The 5,592-nt window shown below is 41.7% G+C and overlaps 1 pseudogene across 1 annotated transcript; it reads right to left on the reverse strand.

The window, feature by feature from the left end:
• Positions 1-789: 789 nt before the first annotated feature.
• On the reverse strand, positions 790-2,722 carry LOC116094723 (annotated as a pseudogene). The gene has a single exon (XR_004120274.1). The product of XR_004120274.1 is annotated as a heat shock cognate 71 kDa protein pseudogene (transcript).
• Between the last annotated feature and the right edge of the window lie 2,870 nt (positions 2,723-5,592).

Consider the following 5,592-nt stretch of genomic DNA (forward strand, 5'->3'; position numbering starts at 1 on the left):
TTAGAGCTCCTTGGAGTCAAGCTTCCTCTGGGTGTTGTAGGAGTTGGTGGGGAGACAGAGCCCTGAGTCAGCTCTGGGCACAGATGATAACAGGATTTATCATGTGCCGCTGGCTGGGTGGGGTTTCTTGTGTCCCCTGGGTCATGGGAGGTCCCAGTTATGCTGGGTATTGGAGCAGAGGTTGGGGCCTCACCTGAGATCCTGGTGTGTGACAACTCCTGGGAATCAAGCTTCCTCTGGATGTTGTAGGAGTGGGTAGGGAGTCAGAGCCCTGGGTCCTCTCCCAATAGATGTAATTTAGAGAAAAGAAGAATCTTTAATTATACAACTATATGACACCAAATAATTACCATGACATCATGAGAAGAGTAGATTCTTCCCTGAAGTTAGGTTGTAGATGTGGACAGTGGATAGGAGACGCACTTTTCTTTCTAAGGCTATGTTCAGATACAGTGTACAGAGGAAAGCAGGTGTGAACTCACCAGTACTTAAGATTCATGAATCTCATTAAGGTTTATCCAGTCCAAGCAGGAGGAATGAAGCTGAGATATTACAAGACAGCTGTGCTTTCAGGACTTAAGCTCACAGAGCATTGTAAACTTGCAAACTTTTAAATTCCATATTCTTTACATGGTTTGATGCGTGACATTTATAAAAACTATCTTGAAGGAGTTTGTAGGGTTTTTTTTTTTTTTTTTTTTTGGTGTCAATTTAAATAGTTTTATTTTTCCGTGTTACTTGTTTTCGGTCCCTGTGGAACAATGCTACCCCCTCTCTGCTTGGACTGACTTAATCCACCTCTTCAGCAGTGAGGCCTGAAGAAGCGCCACCTGATGGAGGAGCTCCTCCGCCAGGGGAGCCACCAGGTGTCCCTCCAGGCTTGCCACCCGCGCTCTCGTACAGCTTGGATTGATAGGGTTGCAGACTTTCTCCAGTTCTTCCTGCTGAGGCTCACATTCTTCCTTCTCTGCAGTCTGGATCTTATCCAGCCAGCTGATGATTTCAGTGCACTTGTCAAGAATCTTCTGTTTGTCCTCATCGTTGATCTTGCCTTGAAGTTTCTCATCTTCAACGGTCGCTTTCCTGTTGAAGGCACAGGGACTCCAGTGAATTCTTGGAGGAAACCTTATCTCTCTGCTTCTCACCCTCAGCTTTGTACTTGTCAGCTTCTTGGACCGTGCGCTCAGTATCCTCCTTACTCAAGCGGCCCTCGTCATTGGTGATGGTGATCTTGCTCTCCTTTCCCGTGCTCTTATCTATAGCAGAAACATGGAGGATGCCAATGGCATCGATGTCAAAAGTCACCTCAATCTGAGGAATCCCACGGGGTGCTGGAGGTATGCCTGTGAGCTCCAACTTCCCAAGGAGGTTGTTGTCCTTGGGCATGGCCCTTTCTCCTTCATACACCTTAATGAGTACACCTGGTTGGTTGTCAGAGTGGGTGGTGAAGGTCTGTGTCTGCTTGGTGGGAATGGTGCTATTGCGCTTGATGAGGGCAGTCACGACTCCACCAGCAGTTTCAATACCAAGGGAAAGAGGAGTGATATCCAAGAGCAGTAAATCCTGAACATTCTCAGACTTGTCTCCAGATAGAATGGCTGCCTGGACAGCTGCACCATAGGCAACAGCTTCATCAGGGTTGATGCTCTCATTCAGTTCTTTTCCACTGAAGAAGTCTTGCAGAAGTCTCTGAATCTTGGGGATTCTGGTAGAACCACCCGCCAAGACAATATCATGGATTTGTAACTTGTCTAGTTTGGCATCTCGAAGGGACTTCTCTACAGGGTCCGGTGTGCCACGGGACAGGTCAGCATTCAATTCCTCAAATCAAGACCCGGTAATGGAAATATAGCAGTCAATTCCCTCACAGAGAGAGTCAGTCTCAATACTGGCCTGAGTGCTGGAGGAGAGGGTGCGCTTGGCCCGCTCACAGGCAGTGTGGAGACGGCGGACAGCTCTCTTGTTCTCGCTGGTGTCCTTCTTGTGCTTTCGTTTAAATTCAGCAAAGAAATGGTTGACCATTCAGTTGTCAAAAATCTTCTCCGTCCAAGTGGGTGTCACTAGCTGTTGATTTGACTTTAAATATTCCATCCTCAACAGTGAGGATTCACACATCAAAAGTGCCACCTCCCAAGTCAAAAATTAGCACATTCTTTTCAGCTCTGACCTTCTTACCTAAGCCATAAGCAACAGCAGCAGCAATTGGTTCATTGATAATTGGAAGTACATTGAGGCCAGCAGTATATTTGTTGCCTGCCACTGAGAGTCATTGAAGTAAGCTGGCACTGTGACCATGGCATTGGTGGTAACAGTCTTTCTGAGATACGCTTCTGCAATTTCCTTCATCTTTGTCAGAACCATTGAGGACACTTCCTCTGGGTAGAAACTTTTTGTCTCCCCTTTGTATTCCACTTGGACCTTGGGCCCGCCTGCCTCATTCACCACTATGAAGGGCCAGTGCTTCATATCAGACTGAACAACAGGATCATCAAACCCACGTCCAATCAGACTTTTGGCATCAAAAACTGTTGTTGGGGTTCATTGCAACCTGATTCTTGGCTGCATCCCCAATTAATCATTCTGTGTCCGTGAAAGCAACATAACTCTGCATGGTGCGGTTACCCTGGTCATTGGTAATTATTTCCACCTTTCCATGCTGGAAGACACCCACCCAGGAGTAGGTGGTGCCAAGATCAGTGCCAACTGCAGGTTCCTTAGACATGGTTGCTTGCGTGGAGGCCGGGCTGTGCTGATGACGAGACCACACAAATGCCCAACAGCTGCCTCCGTGTTCAATGAGCAGGAGTTTGTAGTTTTATATGGCATAGAGGAAGAGAGACAATAAATAGAGAGAAAGCCTTATTACTCTTATTATACTATCTTGGATGGAGACATATTCCCTATTATTTTAATTTGTGTCTGATAAATTTTAGGTAAAGCATTATGAATGGTTCAGTAATTCTCTTGAGGATGTTGAAGAAAATGACATTTTCCATTTTCAAATTTATTTATACTTCTCAGTAGAGAGGTGTAGTCAAAAGTTTTTATATGGTACAATTTAGATCAGGAATGTACCCTGAAGGCTCATGTGCTGAATACCTGGACATCATGTGGAGCAATTACGAGGTGGTATGTTCTTTGGGGAGTAGGTCCTCATGGATAAAAAGAAGGTCAGTGGGGGAATCCAACCTCGCAGGACATTTCGTTTCTTTCTTTTTTGTTCCTAGGTTGTGAGGTGGTAAGCGAGCTGTGTGTTCCCATTGTGCCTAGTGTGGGATATGTCAGCACAGAGTGCCAAGAGACTCTGGACTGAAACCATAAGTCCAGGTAAAACTCTCCTCCATATAAGTTTATTGTCAAAGGTATTTCCCACTCCTTCCTTAGAGAGTGAATGTAAAGGTGAGTGAAGTGTTTCATCAGTTAAGTGTGATTCCTATACAATTGTGTCAACTTGAGTTTGATGCCTAGAATCCATGGAAAAAGTCACTCTATGGTGTGAACCTGCAATCCTAGTATTTCTACAGTGAGTTGGAAGTGGAGACGTTAAAATTGGCCAGAAACATTGCAGGCCAGCCAACTGGGAGTACACAGAACACTGGCAGAAATGTACTCAGTCAACAGAGGCAATTAGAGAGAACCTGCCTCTCAACAAGTCAGAAGGCACGAACTGATTTCTAATAGGTTCTCTGAACTCCACACATACACTGTAGTGACACACATGTACTACAGCAAGCATTCGCAAAGACCCACACAAAACAACAGAGATACTACAAAACAAAAAGGAAGCTAAGTTAATAGGCTTTGAAGAATTTTATTAAAGTATTTTAGTTATTGATTCGATGGATCCTTTCAGTGGTGGCTCAACACTGTAATTGCTTGAATATTGTTTTTTTTACATAGCTTCTAACTTACCCAAGAGTATTGCTTACAGAGTGTTTAGAAATACAATTATTTTTACTTTGATAATGATATATAAAGATTATTTTCTGTCTATACATATGGTCTGGCTTATCTCTAAGAAATTTGCTTGAGCATTAGTTTTACATCATCCCTTTTTTTTTCTCGCATCAATGACAAAATGTTCAAGGTATATTATTAGTTAAGGATATCTATCTATCTATCTATCTATATATCATTATATGTGAAATCCTTGCTCAAGTTTTATTTTAAGTCATTCACTTTCTATTACAACAGAATGGCCATACACCAAGTTCAAGTAGTATTAAAAAGCTTGTAATAAGACATTGCACCTTGTCTGCTTGCATGTCAGAAACTCTCATTCTCACATATTATGAGATCTTTGGTGGATGCTACCATAATGCTACCTAAGAGCCTACTTCTGAAAATACTACTTTAGAAATATTAAAATGGCCTCTATTATGAAGATAGACCTGTAACCCATACTATTCAATCTTTTTGCTCTTTTCAGTTATTGAAATAAAGATTAGCCTTTTAGCTCTCATTGTTCTGTTAAGCCTTGTATATCAAGTTTCACATATAATTCTTATAATATTATATAAACATGTAGAGTACACATATTAATTTAGAGATTAAGTCTGATTTTGCACTGTTATTGGTATGGCTTACATTCCTTTTCAAATGATGTGAGGTGTAATTTTATCTTCATCTTCTTGGTTCAGCTATGTTTATGCATGATGCTGTGATCACTGATCCTGGTGTTATTAACCTACAGGATGACTTGATATCAGTACACTGTGCATTATTTATATCCTTCTGTATATAGCTATCACAAGGTTTTTCTGCATTTGAATAAATATCTCAGAATCTATGTCAACCCTAAATAAACTGTATTATTATTTTGATGATGTTCATTTCAGAGTTGCCTGAGTCTTTTACTTCGGTTTAGAATGCAGGACTGCTCAAGCATATTCAGATTTTTACATCTCTAGCTTACCCAAGGTCCTTGTGTTCAGACTTTCTTTCCTAAATTCTATTGTCAGCAGTTCCCTGTTGAAGAATCTCACCAGAACTAAATGCAAAAGTTTCCTTGATATTCATTAGTGGTCCTAAATCATGCAACTTTGTAACATGCTTTAAGGGCAGTGTTTTCTAACTTGCTCTTTTGTTGTCCCTGGAAGTCCTTATGAGAATTTCTTCTTAAAGCCTGCTGCCTTTCTTTTCTTTTCTTTTTTTTTTTAAGGTATTTTAATATAGGTTTAATCACTGAGGTTTAAGAGAAAGTTATGCACACAAAAGAGAGAGATATACTTGAAGACCTGGATATGGGCTTCAAAACACAGAGTAACAAAAAATAAGAACCAAGTGTGGGTGTGGGCTCCTCAAGAGGAGTCAGAGATCATTGCTTTTTTTTTTTTTATTAGATGTTTTCTTTATTTACATTACAAATATTATCTCCTCTCCCTGCCATTAACCCACCCATTCCCACTTCCCTGTCCTGGAATTCCCATACACTGGGGCATCAAGCCTTCACGAGACCAAGGGCCTCTCCTATCATCAATGTCCCACAGGCCATCCTCTACTATATATGTGGCTGGAGCTGTGGGTTCCTCCATGTATACTCTTTGGTTCGTGGTTTGGACCCTGGGAGTTCTTGGGGTACTAGTTGATTCA

Source organism: Mastomys coucha, unplaced genomic scaffold (genome assembly GCF_008632895.1).
Source record: "Mastomys coucha isolate ucsf_1 unplaced genomic scaffold, UCSF_Mcou_1 pScaffold17, whole genome shotgun sequence".
NCBI lineage: Eukaryota > Metazoa > Chordata > Mammalia > Rodentia > Muridae > Mastomys > Mastomys coucha.